The following is an 18,290-nucleotide window of genomic DNA, read 5'->3' on the forward strand; positions in this document are numbered from 1 at the left end:
TGCCGGTGATGTTTCTTTTGAATTTAGTTTATATGCTACCTGGGATGGGAAGGTGTCTGAACATATAAAACCTTCAGGAAGAAACAGATTCCAATCCCTTATTAATGTTCCAAGCTCCATGTATTTCTCATGGCTGCTGTACTTTGCATGTTATGAAACGAAGGCATGAAAGATGGCAGACAAAATTATCTCATACGTGAAACACATATAAATCCAGCTCTGTGGCTCCAGGTTGAAAACACGCCCTGGTTTTAGAAGAATGACGGTTTTGGTTAGCAATCATTGTTTTCGCCTGTTCCTAACTGCATTTATTCTTTGGATTGGCACTAATGCGCCTGCCCAGGCTTGCGTGATGCACCCAGAAAGCTGCTGGGTCCTATAGTTAATGAAACAGCCTTTATTTTAGCCACACTTTGAATTCAAAAGAAGAAAAGCTGTAGACGACTTCTGCCAACTATATACATAGTTAGATTTGAGATGGTTCTTACTGTGTCATTAGATTTAAACAGAACAGCATTTTACTAACAAACATAATTATCATGCTACACTACGTGCATTTATCTACCATAAGTCATTTCTTGATAAAACTATTGAAAAATGAGAAATCCCACACACATGTCACACACGTCTCTCCTTTTCCACGATTCCTTCATATTCCGTCACCATGTAGGATCAATGTAACAGTCACTGTTTCCCAGGACAACATTTCCATGTCCTGTGACACTACACCTTTCCCACAGGCAAAGCTTGGGGTGCCATATGATATTTGCCAAAAAAAGTCAAAAAATGAATGGCTGTATCCTCTGTAACATGTTTAGACAGAGGGCATAATTTTATAAAATATCTAAGTGACACGTTTCATAATTGTCTATGTTGTAATATGCGAGGAACATGCCTGATAGTCCCACCCAAGTACAGAAAGAGCAGGCAGCTGGTTAAATACTTGCAGAAAATAGAAAAAAAATACCTTAAAATGTTCAGAGGTGAATAAACTATGATTGCTATACTCAAATCATTAGATTCCACCTGCAAATTTGTTTTTAGGGTGTGATCCACACACATTGTATTGTTGATTCAGGATATTGTTATTTTAAAATTTTTGATACTCAAAAATTATCAATTTTTGTAAAATAGATACATCACTGATCAACAAGGCAGATTTAATTTATGCAACATATTGTACCTAGCTATTAAACAGATGATCAATCAATCATGGCACCGTGGAGCTGTCCATATTTCTGACCAGCAACATTTATTTAAAATACAAATCAAAAATAGCCATTTTCAAGTTTTTTCATATTGGCGGATAAAAAGGTTCTAAGGAAAGTTGCATGATTAAACAAACTTAGAACTCTATATGTTTCACTGCAAATGAAAAATTCAACACAAATATCAATTTTCCATACTGAAAAATAAGTTATTTCCTAGTTTCTGGTAAAATGTAGAGCCTTGGTAATTTGGTTTCAAATACTTTTCCTAAACAACTTTATATTTCTCCCTTACATCACTTAAATAACAATTCAACCACTGACATGGGAATAGGACATCATGTAAACAACCAAATTTTCTTTATGTGACGTGTCAGCTAAAGACACTGACATGATAAGGAGCAATTTCAGCATTTATTGTGTATCTTTTCCAGATTCCCGCATGTTTGTGCTATCATTTGATTCCTCTTACATTCTTTTCCATACATAAAAACTAAGAATCAAACACATTTATTAATGAGCCCAATGTCTTCAATGCTAGCAGTTGAAACAGGTTCTCTGATTGCAATTTGATGAGCTCTCAAGTATTTTTCTGACCCCCTATAATGAAACGTGAACTTCTTGGACTTTTTATTAAAAAAAAAGAAAGAGAGACTTGAAGGAAATCTCCGCATATATGTGTAAGTAAACAAGAGAAAACATGAATGCATGTTTGTTTTTCCAGCAAGTCTTCAGAGAGACAGCTTCAGCTTTCAAGAACCGTCTATCATAAGCAACATTTTTGAAAAAATATTAACATTATGTACTCCCCCATTTGAAAATATACTACAAGTAAAATGCCTTCAAATGCTATTTTTGAGCATCACATGCAATGAGCTCACTTGGCATGAAGAAAGACACTCATATAATTCCAGCTATATCATCCAGCCAAAAACATACAATGCTGTCCCATGAAATGTTACAAATTCAAGGGCTCTCGTGGAGGAAACTTGTTTCCCATTTTCCAGGTTGGTGGCTGGCTCTGCTCTGCAGTCATGCCGGTATCCAGGCTCCTAATGATGGCCATTTTCAGCTCCATTATTTCCACAACCCCAATTCTGGTTGATTCCTTTCACGTTGGGCTGAAAAACCACATGTTCCACGGATGCCAATGACACCTCTATGCCCCACAATGTCTACAAGGGTTTGACTGTCAATCAGAAAGAATTTAGTCATAAGGCCACAGTGAACCATCAGAGGGACTTGTCAGTTGCACTGGAAAAAGAAAACTGAATGGAGCACATTTTAAAGATCGTATTGCCCTTATTTGGTGGTTCACTAATGGGGCAGTGGGTCATCCTGCAGAAAGAGAGGAGCTCCACGGAGCTGTGCAAAATTGAAGACGTTCAGAGGCACATGGGAGGGGACAGGACGATTCCAGCAAAGAGTGGAATGTGGTTGTGGGAAGTGGCATTTCGGGAGAGGCCGAGACTGACGCTAGGCGGAGGAACAACTGCATAACAGCGCCATCTCTTTCTGTCCAAATGTTTTTAAACATAATTACTCTGATGTATTATTGCCAGATACTATGAAGTCCTATAAACCAACCCTAATTAATATATTTAATAGAAATGAATAATTCAACTAATTTCTGTTTGAGTCTTCAGAGCCTTGTCTTGGTTTGGTGAGGAGGGGCTTAGCACAAGTGACTCCATTTGGGGGGTCTGCTCCTTGTTTTTTTAAGTTTATCTTTAGTCCAGCCACCCCACCCAGCTGTCAGCCTATTATCAGGAGAGGAGAACTGAAGGAACCATGTGTTGGTGGAAGGCTCCGAATGCAGAAAAGTTTCTTGGGGGTGGGGAGGTGGGTAAATTTCATTTTCTTTTTGGTATTCAAGTGTAATATAATTATGATAGCACGTTGACAAATTTCTTTTTACAAATATTATGGTCAGGCTATGTAAGATGTCAGAGTATATTTGTAAATGGCTGGTGTTTATGTGCATCTCCGAATTCAATCCACCTCCAGATTGAAATAACAGCTTTGTGAGCTCTTTGTACATTTACACAGGACACAATGGGAACATCCTATTGACATTTTCCCTTTAAAATAGTGTTCAGGATGAAAGAGTATTTAGCCTCTGGTTGTGACCTATTCACAAGGGTTTGATGACGCAAAAATTTGGTGACAATTTACAAAACAGAAGACGGACACAATGAATCATAACATGATTTCCAATGATGCAATTTTATCCACTTTGTTTTCCTGTTGCAAAAATCACATTTAAAACCTTGCAATGAGTCTCTGTCCTATCAATAATCAAGGAAAAAGCCTTTTAAAGCAAGTTGCATAACAGCGCCATCTCTTTCTGTCCAAATATTTTTAAATGCAATTACTCTGATGTATAACTGCCAGAAACTATGAAGTCCTATAAACCAACCATAATATATTTAATAGAAATGAATGAATAATTCAACTAATTTCTGTTTGTGTCTTCAGAGCGTTCTTCCCAAATGATATATTATCTTTAAAGAGTTATCAAAAATAAATGAAGGTTCCTTGAAGACTGCAACATTGTTTCTTTTTTAAATGGGATTATGTTTCCCTCTTTGCGGCTTATAAAAGAGTTTAGTCCTTAGAAACCGCGTCTATTTATGTCAGAACCACTCTTCCAGTGCAAGACTATGAATAAAAGCCAAGAGTTCAAAATGTTCCCCTTTAAAGGTAGGATCTAGTTAGTTCCCCGTTGTATAACACTACCTCACGATGACACAATCTTTGTAGATTCATCTCTTTTATAATTAAATTGCCCTGAAGAAAGTTACTCATCGTACCTACTCTTGGCTTTTTCTAATTTTCCTGCCATCTAGCACAAGCGCATACCAGATAATAAAGATTGTTTCAATGCACACGGCCAACTCCAACGTTTCTTAAAGATGTACAACGTAAGTTTCAAGACTAATAGCATTAATTATGCTTTCAAGTCCAGGGCAGGCTACGTGGGAGCATTTTTATCTCAGCCAGCATCTCAACGCTTGAAGAAAATCAAGCATTTCCTGTAACGATTTCTCGGTGAGCCCACCTTCTTATCTTCGTTACTCATAAAAGTTTTCAAAGATCCTTTATCCCCAGTGTGTGTGTGTGTGTGTAGACTGATAGGTAGATTGATATATTTCCTGCTATTTTTCCTTGACTGATCTTAACTAAAAGACCACATCGCGGTGACAGTGAACAGACTCCAATTCAGTGTTCACTGGGGGTTCGCAGGGCATCCTCATGCTGAATAGTAGGAAAGGACACTGGGTAGGTAAAGACGAGGATGAAGTCACAAAATGTGCAAACACGGTACCCCAAAAAGAAAAATCGAAACAGAACTGCATGCTTGAAGGGTATTTTTGTGAGCCCTATTTGCAGAAGACGGAAACGGGAGAAACGAGAAGCATGGTGCTCTAGACGACACGACTGGTACGTGGTCTGGGGGATCTGGAAATCTTAGCAACACAACACTCCTGGAAGCTGTGAGTGTGACCTCAACACATCTCTCCGGTCCTGAAAGACTTGTCTAGAATTCTAAATACATGCACACCATCCCAGAGCATAGAAGGATATTATAAGTTAATTAGTTCATTATCTGTAATTAGCAGACTTCACTCTTAATCATACTTTGGGAAATAGAGGCTTCAAATCTTTTTTTAACTCTGGCTCATGATGCCTCCTTCCTTCCCATAATGGGGGTTTAGTTTTTCATTTTTATGTAGTCCAAGCCGATATTCAAATGGATTTTGCAAAATCATAGTGTGCAAAATTGGATGCTTTAAAAACACTTAAAATGTCTTTGTGATTTCTTTATATACTAGATACATGACAGGTGATATACATATAAACATGGACAGATGATCAGGAGATAGATGGGCAGATATAATAGGTAGGGAGGTAAATAGATGGACAGATGGCTGCATAGATAGACAGATGGATACATAGATAGATAACCCTTCTCAGGGGTCCCTGGGGGGAGTGGTACTGATTCCAGGGCCCTTTTCAGCTCAGTGATAAAGAAGGAAAAGAAATACAGGGATGTGCTGGTGTTCCCCCAGGCACGGAAGCTCTGGACCCTACACTCTTTCAACAGACTGTTCTGGGAAAAGAAAGACCAGTCAGAAGGCACACTAGCCTATGATAGTGAGATTGTTCCCTCTGTATTCTCCAACCCTAGAAACCATGTACCGACCTGTTTTCAAGACCTTGAAAAACAGCCTTCTTCCGTAAATTAGTCTCTGCCTTGATTCTCACCTTTCACAGATAAGACGCAGATCTAAGCCCCGAGAACAGGAGAAAAAGAGAGAGACGGGTCTTTGTCCAATGCCCATTTCAGATTACATCAGAAGCTTTCTTGTAATTGATTAATTGATAACTGAGCACATGGATTCCTTGTATCAGCTTGAAATTCAAAATGCTATGAACTGTCTCCAATTAGGCAACTTGACTCTTGGACCCATTGAGAGGGTGAAGTCTTAGGAGCAGAATGAGTCAGTCTAAGGGTACAACCACTGGAAGCCCCTTGTTCACTGAACTTCTCTGCAAAACAAAGCATGTTACCTTCTGCGACCCAGGATCTTGATTTACTTCTTTGTTTGCAAATATGGTGCTGAACATTATTAATACATGAACAAAAAATGTACTTTAACAAGCCTTTCTTTTCCCAGAACAGTCTGTTGAAAGAGTGTAGGGTCCAGAGCTTCCGTGCCTGGGGGAACACCAGGACATCCCTGTATTTCTTTTCCTTCTTTATCACTGAGCTGAAAAGGGCCCTGGAATTAGTACCACTCCCCGCAGGGACCCCTGAGAAGGGTTATCTATCTATGTATCCATCTGTCTATAGGTGTAAGCGAGCTGATGAAGTCATTCAAAATCTAAAGCTTGAGCTGCAGGGTCATTCCAATCAAATCTGGGGGACGCCCCCCTTCCTACCTTAGGTGTGGACGTCTGTGTGCAAAGGTTCTCAGGTGTTGGAGGATCCATCTCTGGCTTTATTCCTCGGTAACAGATCAAACTGGATTTCTACCTGTTTGGGGCTTTGTTTTATGCTGTGTAGGTAACATAAATGGTATAGGCTTCACCTGCAGTAAGGACACATTATGATTGGCATGTTTCTTTCTTTGTAGCCAAGACCTAATTTTGGTGAAATATCATCTGTGTCACACAGGCGGTGATGCATTTTTTATCCTCTTTCTCAATCCCATCCAATCCCAGAGATGAAGCCCCGAATCAGTTAAAAACCTTGCTATGCATCATTCAAATCTACAGAGACACATTTTAAAATATATATATAAATAGAATTTTGGCAGGTCATTCTACACATCAACTTGGTGATGCTATGGCACCCTGGCATGGCCAAACATGAATTTGGGCACTGCTGTAAGAGTATTTTGTATATAAAGGTGACTTGATGTAAGGGACATGACCCTCAATAGTGTAGATGGGTCTCATCCAGTGAGTTGAAGGCCTCGGAGCAAAAGCTGAGGTTTCCTGGAGAAGAAAGAATTCAGCTCCACCATCAAGGGCGCCAATTCCCTTAAATCCATTTCTTTACTGGTTCTGTTTTTCTGCAAAACTCTGACACAGAAATCATTCCACACTTACTGTTCAAGATAATTTTGCACTTGAAATGCTTTCTTAGCATGATGACCTATTGTTGCAGAACCCCGTCTTTTCTTTTAAAAGACACATGGGATTCCTCTGCGGAGGTAAGGCTTATTTATGCCTTCTCTGCTTTAGGTCTGGATCGATCCTGGTTGTTTTTGAAGTTCCTTTATCACACCAGACTCATTCACCAGTACTGGACTCCTTAGCAATGTGTAGGAGAGACAGCAAGAGAATAAGGTAATGAAACAAAGCCCGTGGCCAGGGGTCACCATCAGCCACCTTTACGTCCAAGGATTAAAAAAAACAGAGACAATGTACACACGCACACACACACAAACACACCATCTAGGAGGAGCGGCAGACGTCAAAAAACAACTCAATTTCTATCTATCTCCAGAGTCCCATCAAATTCAACATGTTCCAGAGAGAGGTTTGGGTTTTCAGCCCACAAAACTCTAGTTTTGACTATTTCTGGAAATGGTACGGCTCTGTTGTTGAATCCCACAAGTTCATGGTGGACTCCTCTATTTCCTGACCCTGGGCATCGAATCCATCAGTAGTACGTAAAAAGGGAACCCACTACCTGATATGTTCGTCTCCATCCCTGCCTCATTAATTCTTTCCTTATCTGCCTCCCACCTGGTCCCCTGTTTCTGCAAACACATTGTCTCCGTGCAGCCCAGGAGGTGCACCTAAGCGTACCTCAGCCTGCGCCACCAGCTTGCTTATTTACAATGCACCCATAATTTTTTCTATTTTACTTAAACCCACACATTTGCCAAGGCCAGTGAAATCTTGTCTGCTTGGATGGTGGCATTTGGACACTGTTTTCCCTTGTTCATGATACTCCAGCCACACGACTCATCCTTCAAACATAGCCAGTCCTGTTTCCACTGCTGGGTGTAAGCCCCTATGTTCTTTAAGCTTAGGGGGCAGCTGTGCCCATTGGCTCCTTCTCTCTCTCTGCATTATTTCCTAAGTCTCCATGGAAGTAGAACCGACTCGGACGGTGCAATTCCAAATGAAACATGTGAAGCACACTTGGAAACCCTTCACGAGGCAAATTCAACCCACAAGGCTTGACATGGTTTCTCTTTACACGTAGAGCAAACGTTTTTCCCTGGCAGCTTGGACTATGCCATCACGATGACCTCTTTCTCCCCACGCTGACCTAGGCAGAAATAGGCGAGCATCGTCAGACGCTCACGTCTACACGTCCTCAGAGGATGCAGACTGCATGGTGAAGTGAGCAATTTGCTTGTGGAACAAGCAGGCTCTGCATTCTATACCCAGTGTTTTTAACTTCACGGAAATACGACTGCAGGGAGAGTATTCGGGAGGTGGCTGCACGGGCACAGGGATTGTGTTATTTATAGAAGGAGAAAAAAGAGCGAAATGGACTATTTTCAATGTGAAAATAAATCTCTGGTAATAACCGGTCTCTCCCGCTCCTAAACCTGGAGCTACTGAGCAGAAATGAGTGTGATCTGTCCCTCAGAGACGTTGAGGGCGGCTGTTTTTGTCTTTGCCTATTATGATAATGAAGATTTATGTGGATTCCAAGTTTCAAGCCCACGGTTGAATCTGTTTAACGTTGTCGCCATCACCTCTCGAAATAAGAGACGGATGATCTACAAAACCCTTCGGATATTTCAAGGGATTTTAATCATGGGATTCAGGCAATGAAATGTAATAAATACTGACTGAGGACCCACCAGGTCATTCCCCAGTCCTGGGGAATATTCCTGTCTCAGTAAGATACAGTCCTCAGCATCATGATAGCTGGTGTCCAATGCAGGGGCTTGAGGATGTACTATTAAACTGTCTGCAGTGGTGGGTCTAAACTAGGCAATTTCACTCCCCCACTCTGAGGCACATTGGGCAATGTGTGGACAATGGTGTGGGTTGTCCCAACTTAGGACGTTCCTGGCATCCAGACATCCTACAGTGCCCAGAACAGCCTCCAGAGTAAAGAATTAGTCAACCTAAATGCCAATAATGTTGAAGTTGACAAACTGCTTTACGATAGAGGAAAATAATGCATGAGCAAAATACACATAAAAACACCATGTGGCTACAGATAGCCAGAGAGCGCGACAAAGATATAGGAGATTTAGGAAAATGCGAGGGTGGATGTAGACAGGACACCCAACTGATTTGATATGTTAGACGGATGGACTTTGAAGACTAGCTCGCAGCTTATGAAAAGATGAGTAGTCAACGCAAGGGACACACAGTCAGGAACCTGTTGCTGTTCACGAGCAGGTTTACGGGGTGTGAGCACAAGGACGTATGTTCAGCTGGAGGCATGATGGCAGAGGGAAACCAGGTCTGCCTAGGGTGACCCCTGCCCAAGCCTTGTACCCAACAGGGAGCTGTAGACAGAAGGGCAACATCATGTGACTGTCTGAAACTCACACCATGCTTGGGCTGTATTCCAGCATTTTCCCTTCATGAGATCATACAGGTGTAAAGTTAGGATTAAACCCGAGCCACAGATCATGAAATGTTTTCAAACTTTGCCCCTTGTCATCACGAAAGAAGAGTCTGAGGGGGTAAGCCTCCAACACCCTGTATTTATCACCACGGAATATTATTCAACCATAAAAAGAAAATAAAGTCCGCTATTTGCTACAACATGGATAGATCTAGAGGGTATTATGCTTGTGAAATAAGCCAAGTGGAGAAACACAAATACTACATGATTTCAGTTATTTGTAGAATATAAAAACAAAGCAAAACAGAAGGAACAGAAGAGCAGGAGACTCACAGCCACTGAGAAGTGACTGGTGGTTACCAAGGAGAAGGGGTTGGGGTGGGTTTGGGGGGAGGGTGAAGGGGGATAAACAGGCACAATAATGTGCCATCACAGTGTAAGTTGATCATGGGGATGGTAGTACAGCATGGAGAATATAGTCAACGATTCTGTAACATCTTTCTACGCTGATCGTAACCACACCAGTGAGAGTGAGGATTTAATAATACGGGGAACTGATCAAGCACTGTGTTCTATGCTTGAACCCAATATAAGATTGTATATCGATGATGCTTCAATAAAAAAAAAGGATGTAGTCCTTCTCCCCCACCCCCCAAAAAAGAAACCCATGAATTTATATTTTACTTTTCCCTGACCAAGTGGGCAGAATGTCTCTGTTCAAATATATGTGGATTCCCCTTACCTGGTGTGTACATGAAGGGCCGCTGATGGATATGAATTCTAGTCAAAGGCCGACACAATTCAATGTAAAATAGGTACATTTGAAGATTGTGAAGTGCCCCTAGATCCTAAGAGAAGGAAATCTAAAGGTTAGAAAGCAAGGGTTTGGGCTCTTGCGTTAGGAGGAGTTGCAGTGGATAGTAGAGGGCACAGGGATTGTGTTCTGTCCCCGAAATCCTCGCTCTCTGCCCCGAATCACCTGGAGACAAGACATGCCTTTGCCAAAGGGATGTTCCCTGGCCTCACAAAATGCTGGGAGGTTTGTCACGGCCACAGCGTACTCAGGAGAGAACAGATCGTCAGCTGCTTGAACAGCTGGGGTCCAAAGCAAAGTAAACCAAAGGCAACCTCTGTGTGCATGTGAAATCTTAGTGTATACAAGTGAACAGACTGTGTGCTTATTTCCATCTTTCCATCTGTACATTTACTATGAGGCGTACAACATATTCCAGAGAGCAGGCTTTGTGTAATTAGCTAATATGCTGAAGTAATTCCCCACCTAAGGTTCAGAAGGCAGCCCTGAAGAGCTCCATACAATTATAAGATGATCATTCTCTCCCACACGTACCTATTTGTTAAGTCTCATTCCCTGGCTCCAAATGTGAAAGTGCATAAAGCAGACATCCTCACTTCATCATTACAAATAGACATTGCTTTTCCATGTTCCACTAAATTCTACATCACCGACGAATGAGACAGATAACTAATGTGTCTTTCTGTTGCTATCTTTGCAAAAAAGGATAAATTAGTCCTTGGTTTTCATTACCTCACAGGATACCATTAGATGACTACAACTCAATGTAGGCAGTGAAATCATCATGTTGCGTATGAGCTATAGAAACAGGTGTGTGTATATGTGGACTCCTGTTTGGGGTATCAGATTCTTGAATCAGACCTTGTCTTAGGATTCATGCACAGAGAAATCTGCTTTCAATTATCCATGAGGACATCCTAATTATCATCAACTTACACATCAAAGATAAACAAGTTCCAAGACAAACAAGTTCACTGTGCATGTTCAAGCTCACGTTAAGACCCATTTATTAAAAAGAAACCTTGATGTGTGGGTATCTCACCAACTTCATAGCCTACTGTGCACACAGCTAGCTGAATGTTTACATAGCTGCAGACAGACAGAAGGGTTAGCTCAATCTCAACATCTTCACAACTGAGAATTATGGAAACATTATGGAAAAATTATGGAAACAGAATTATGGCATCAGCCAATGTCACTTGGGGGTTATTTCTGCTCTGTTTTGGGTACTTTGCTTCTGTTTTCCTATTGATCATCTTTGGCATTAGATTATCTTTTCTAATATCTAGTATCTAGGGTCTGCATGCCTCTAGCTTTGATAGATCTACCCCATGGGATAACAGACTAATTACTAATCACTCACATGCATATTTTTTAAAGTTTTTGCTGTAATCAGGGCAACCCAGGGCAGAGAGGCTGTGGGAGTCACATCTTTTGGGCAAACCTGTCACTCCATCAAGGAAAAAGATGACATTTCAGATCTTCTAAGTATGGGTCAAGAGCACCATTTATGGGCTCAAAAGACAGCCCTTAATTTATCACTGTTGCACAAGGAAAAATGCCATGCCAATTTTGACCGTACGCCAAACCATAAAACCTGTCGACAACTCTTCACAGACTGAAAACACACAGGACATGTTCTGCAATCACAGCAGAATTTGAAATTACAGAGCAAAAACACAACAACTAGAAAATTCCCAAATGTTTGTAAATTAAGGAAAACACAATTAAGTAACCCTTGGGACAAAATAAACACAGACCATTAGAAAATACTTGGAATTTAATGATAATTCAAATGTGAATTGGCAAAGCTTGTGGAACGCATTCAAATTCAGGCTTAGAGGAACATAGACAGCCTTCAATATATATCTGTTTGATTCACATTAAAAATTGATGGTACATAATATAAATTAGTCACAGGGATGAAAGTACAGCATAGAGAACATAGTCAAGGGTTTTTTAATATCTTTCTGTGCTGACATTAACTGTGCTAGTTGGGGTGAGAATTTACTAATATAGGAAACTGAATCACTATGTTGCAGACTTACAACCAATATAATACAGCATATCAACTATATACATCAATGAAAAAAAAATTAGAAAGTTTTTAAACATTGATGTTGCAAGGATCTTTCTGAGCAACTTAGAAACAAATGGAAGCAACTGAAACTCAAAAATGTTGGAACATTCATCCAGGTAAAGACAAAATGTAATAAAATGAAATGGGAATTGCTTTGGAAATGGCAGGGCAAGGACTTTTGAGAATCTGCTCCTCCGTAAAAGTAATGCTAAAAGTGTCAACATTAAAGTATTCAAAACTCTGCTAATTAACCCAAAGCTTGCAACAATCAGAGGGCAGTTATTTCAAGGAAAATGGCTGCATTTGGGGAAGAGCAGGTCACCTGTGGTGCTTTAACTTGACCCATTTCACTTCCTCTCACACAGCTTCCGGGTATCCAACTGCTTGGAAACATATTCCTCAGAAGCCCCAGGACTCCAAGGGACTCTTCTCTCTCTGACCTGTCGGAAAACTCTCTGGAAAAGCTCCATTTATGTTTCTTTTTTTTTGGACTTGACTGATACTTTCCCAGTGAGATATCTCCCTCCGCACATGACCTAGCGGAATGCACGCTGTGCTCAAAAGCATGGGAAATACATTCTTGCTCAAAAATGATTGAGTCGTACCATGAGCTTCTATCGACTTTAAGGAATTAAAATGGTGCCAAGTACATCTCTGACCACGACAGAAGGGAATCTGGGAGACTAACCAATGTATGGAAATTGAACAGCACGCTCATAAAACCAGAGGGCCACACAGGACAGCAGAAGGAAAATGTGAAGGGTTTGAGATGAGTGAAGATGACAGGAATCATGTAGGGGTGACGAACGTGAAATCAGTGAACCGAAGGTGTAGCATGCAGCTAGAGTGCTGCCTCATGAGCCATTTATCGCTGGGAACGTCTGTACTGAAACATAAGCCAGTATGAGGCCAGTCACATAACCATTCAGCTTAACCCCTGAGACAGGAAAAGCAAATGAAACCCAATTGGCGCAGAAGGAAGGAAATAACAAATATTAAAGGATAAAGGATGAAACAGACTGTAGAAAACCAATGCAGAAGAATCGGTGAGAGCCAAGGTTGGTTCTTCATAAAGATCAACGAAATTGATACATCTTTAGGTAAACGGCCAAAGGAAAATACGATGCAAATTACTGAAATCAGGAATCAAAGAGGCGCATCACAACTGATCATACAGAAATAAAGAGTGTAATGACAGGAGGAATTACTGTATGCCAACAAATGGACAGAGTCCTAGAAAGACCAAAATTACTGAGATGGACTCAAAGAAAAGAAAACCTGAGTAGCCGTCTAACAGTGAAGAGATGGAGTTAGTAACTAACACACATATACACAAGTTTCCACTGATAAATTCTCCCAAACATTTTAGAAAAATTAATGTTATTTCATGAGCCCTTCCAAAAATGAGAAGACATATCCATGACAACTGTCTTGAGCCCAACGGAGGCTAAGACACAAGAAAACTACACCCAACATCTGTGATGAGCATAGGCACTAATCCTCAACGAAACCTCGTGCATCAAATCAGCCACGTGTGAAAAGGATTATGCACCGTGACCGCAGGATGTAGGCTTACTGAGGGAAAATTTCATAAAGAGTGCATTTTAGTGTCAGGGGATCAATCGCCTTACACGAGGACTTTCCATCTACCTCACTAACTCGAGTGCAATGAGGTCTAGTTTGCAAACAGTTAAGGGAGGATTTCTCCACCTGTCCATGAAATGCTCGCCCTCTTGGGCCGAGAGCCCCTGTCACTCTTACCAGAATGCAGTGTGTCCATGAAATTCATTTTCCTCGTGTGGGTATTGAGTTCAACAATGCAGAACGCAGGCTGGCCTCATGCACGCAGTCTGAGGTCCCTGCACAGGGTGAGGCGAGGCAGGAGTGCTGAAACAACGCAGACTCACACCACGCCTCATACACAACTGAAATCTACAGTGTGTGCTCAGTAAGGGCCCTTGAGTCCAAAACCCACACAGGTGAGGAGAAACTCCACAAAAGCTTGGAAGAATACATTTTAAATTGTTTGAGCAAAACCGGGATTTTGGGCAGAGGATGGATATGAGGACTCAAACGAAATCGGAAATGAGACCCCAGCTGAGGAAATAGCAGGAAATTTACTGACCCATCAAAACGCCTCGCAGGTGCACATCACTAATACATTTTCTGATGACGTTACTGAGTCAGAGTTTACAGATAAGCGAACTGAGTATCAAACTACCGACTCCATGTAAGTACAGCGGAAGATGGCTTTTCGTCATGAAGGTAGTCCTCAGCACACACAAACAGATGCAAATAAATACTCATTAGAGACAGGCATTTTTCAACTACTGGCAAAAACAGAAAAGTTTTATCCTGTGCTGGAAAAAAGTGTGGGGAAATTTGAAAAGAAAACACTCATGCATTTCGGATGACACAAATGGATTCAACCCCGTTAGGACATGTTCCTGAAATGCTTGCAAAGTGAAAATACACACGGATATTGTTCCTGCAGTTCTGATTGCCAGAATTCACCCTAACAACTCCTGCTCAAAGGTGCCCCAAGATGTTAGGGTAAATATAAACATTGCAGTGTCACTTGAAGTACCAACAGGTTATATGTTAAATTTCTGCATGGTTAGCTTATATAAATTGTATGCCAATTGTATGGAATATGCACATCTTTGAAAAGACGAGGGTGATCTGTATTTACCAATACAAGAAGATTGTACAGGGTGTAAGCATCTCCAGAATGAAAATGAAATGGATTGTGTCAGGTAAGCTATAGCAAATGAATAGATTGCCAGAGAAATTTTCCAAGTGATGACTTCTTAGGTACACCGGGGGCTCAAATATAGCAGCAGGACTGACTTTATATGAAAATCAGACTTAAATTTTAATCGTATTTTTTTTGACTTAGCACATGCATTCATTCTTTGCTAAAAACTGTGTTAGTCCAATCTCCAAACTGATGTGGATGACGAGGGCAGTGTGAATATAAATCTCACTGTGCTGAGAACATATACATAAAGAAGGCATCCATGCAATAAAAACAATAAAGATGAAAAAAAAATCAAGTATTAAATATCAGCTATCACACTAAATATGGAGACGGTAAATATTCCTCTCAAAAATATAAACTGTCTAGGAAGATGATAACAATAAAATCCATTTGCATGCTTTTAAGTGATGGATGCTTAAAGATTTTTAAAAGGAAAACAACTAAAATGAAGATGTTAGATTCAAAAGTAAATGCAAATTAAAAGAAAGTTTGAGTGGCAATATGAAGAGCAGACTGAGCCAAGTTGAGGTTCTGAAGGAAGACCTAGGGCCAGGTGCACCTTCCAAGCTGGAGGACCCTGCTGGGCGCCTCCCCACCTGCAGGTCCCGGCCCTTCCTTTCACATTTACAGAACATTATCTCATTTTACAAGCTGAATACCATGCACTCACCTGCCATACTCTTTTTCAGTTTTGAAGATGTAGCCCATTCTCGTCACTGAGGCCTGGGAGGTATGTTCTGGGACTGTCAGCATTGATTGAAGACAGAAGGATGCGATTCAAAGAGCCTCTGCTCCTTTCTGGTATTGCACGTTGCATGGATGATATGTGATGCCTGGAGCCACTGCAGCCATTTCGAGGACAATAGGATTGCAACAAGAAAGGCCAAGAACACTGCAAAGATCCACAGATTCTTGAGTTGCTGAATGAACAGACCTTCGAAGTAGCTTCTGGCCTCTTTCTCATTTACCTGCAAAATATAAACCCTTATTGGTCAAGCCATTTTTATTTGGGTGTATTTTTAATAGAGAAAAGCAACTTAACTGGGATATTGTGCTTTGGGAGTGGGGGAAAGGTATAATGCATGAAAAAAAAAAACCAAAGCACACATTATTGTGTACAAAACAACATATTAAATGGATTAACAGCAAAATCTCATTGAGATTTATAAAGATAAGGATAAAATAACAAAAAGAGATTTTGGAAACCACTCAACAACTTAAAAAAATTTAATATACGCAACAACTTAAACAGATCTCAAGGGCATTCTGTTGAGTGAAGAAATGCCAACCTCAAAAGGTCATAGACTCTGAGTCAAGCTTATATTATGTTCTCAAAGTGTGTTTGTCTCCAAGTGACAAAATTATAGTGAAGGGGCACAAACATGTGATTGGCAGGGATTAAGGATGGTAGAGAGCGTGAGGGATGCTGTCACTACAAAGGGGAGTGTGTATCTTGCTGGTGCTGGTTCCTGGAATTTACCTATATGAAAAAAAAAGCACGGAACTAGAGAGATGCATTGTAATACGGCCACTTCCTTGACTCTGAAACTGAATCATACTCCCATCAGGTGTAACCAATGGGGCAAACGCCGCTGCAGAGAATTCCCCATCTTTGCAAGATCTTTGCTCTCTTTGCGAATAGAGGAGAGACTATACTCGTTCCAAATTTTAGAAAAGTAAATGTAATATGGACAAATAAATGTGACGTTTAACGTGTCTAGCTGGAAAATAAACTTGTCATATTGGATACTTTAACTAAAGAAACGTGATTTAAAGCTAATGCTACATGGTGCTACTTTATGAATACTTTGGTGCTTTGTGTGATGCATCTGCTTACTTTTCCCTTTTAGGTTTTTCAAACGTTTACAAAAATGTGACACCGTCACTTACAGTTTATTCTTGTTTAAGGAACATAATTCCAGCTTCAAAATAACTAAGTCATTAATGGTGTTACTTATTATCACCTGCAATGCCTAAAACCGACTTGCATGACTTCACCCTGCTTGGGATTTTTTTCTGTCTCTGTCTTAGATCAACCAGCTTCACACCAGCTTGTTTCCTGGCCTCCAAACTAACTTCTTGCCCTTCCTGGGCAAACTGCTTTTGCTCCTTTCATTTTTGTTCTGTCCTAAATAGTCAACCGATCGTGCAAATGTGCGTCCCAACTTTTTTGATAAAGATTTCCTTGATTTAACAACTCTAATGTGACTTGGCAGTCTAGAAATTAAAAGGGGGGCCAAGTTTAAAACACAGTCAAGCTAGGTTTTTATATCTTCACAGCAGCAGTGTGCAATACAAAGAGATTTCTTCAGAGTAGAAACACTTGGAGAATCTAGCTTCCTCTGTATCATGTAATAAAGTGGCATCAACATCATGCAAAATGGTGCCTGGCTGAGTGTGTATTTAGAAGAAACTGCCACATTTAGCTCCCCAGAATGTCTTCATTAGTGGATAAAGTGCAAAAATATCTTTGAAACAAAAATAGGAATACCAGCAATTAGGCAGTACCATAAAATTCAATTTAGACACTAAGAACATTAGGTGGAATTTAATTGGGAGAGAAACTAAATCCTAGATTACTGTTGCTGCCTAAAATATATGAGCCCAAAGATGGTACTTCTGTTAAAATTTAAACACATTATGACTTTTTTTTTTTTGGGAAAGCAGAAAAATAAAGAAGCACACAGATTTTTACAAAGACTGAATAAAAGAGTTAATCACAAGTCAGCAAATTTTACTGCTCAGATTAAAGTATATTCCTAGGAAATAAAGACTTATTCTGATGATTTACAAATGCATCGTGATGACTCATCCTTTACGAAGCAGGTATAATACAGGAAAATAAACTGTGATTAGGTTTAATTTGTGGTTTTCTTGCATTTATTATAAAAATACATTTTCATGCGGCATTTCATGTAGGTGCATTTTTGCAGTTTCCATGTCTAAATAGTGAAGGTTTCAGAAGAATACCTGTGTGTAAAACCGAAAGTTACCTATGTATTTGTTAAATTTCTCTGTTTGAAACAACACTGCATCTCCGACACAATAAAGAGTAACTACTTGCTGTCTTCTTAAATCTGGATTCAGTGGGCCACAAATGCCAGGCCAGGAGACATTGATCCATACTCTGAAAGGGGAGGTTCCCTCATGCACCTGTCTGTCTCAAGAGACCGGAACATACAGATGCTTGGGTCTAAGGGTTAGGGGTCAGTGGGCGTGGAGTTCCTTACAAGCATCCAGGAGGAATCTGGGCAGCCCTGGTGTCCAGGGCTCCTAGAAACAGCTGAGCCCTTAAAGACAGTTTTCTCTCAGCTCTGAATTGATGTCAGCATTCCCTGTACCCGAGAAACCAAGAAGGGGATAGACTC

The 18,290-nt window shown here is 40.5% G+C and overlaps 1 long non-coding RNA gene across 2 annotated transcripts in view; it reads right to left on the reverse strand.

The window, feature by feature from the left end:
- The window catches only part of LOC140847418 (uncharacterized), a 371,005-nt gene that overhangs the window by 263,997 nt on the left and 88,718 nt on the right, over positions 1-18,290 (reverse strand). For both annotated transcript variants that reach the window (XR_012127406.1, XR_012127405.1), the window contains exon 2: positions 15,593-15,890. This is a non-coding gene — a long non-coding RNA (uncharacterized lncRNA). The remainder of the gene's footprint in view (positions 1-15,592; positions 15,891-18,290) is intronic.

Source organism: Manis javanica, chromosome X, assembly GCF_040802235.1.
Source record: "Manis javanica isolate MJ-LG chromosome X, MJ_LKY, whole genome shotgun sequence".
NCBI classification, from domain to species: Eukaryota; Metazoa; Chordata; class Mammalia; order Pholidota; family Manidae; genus Manis; species Manis javanica.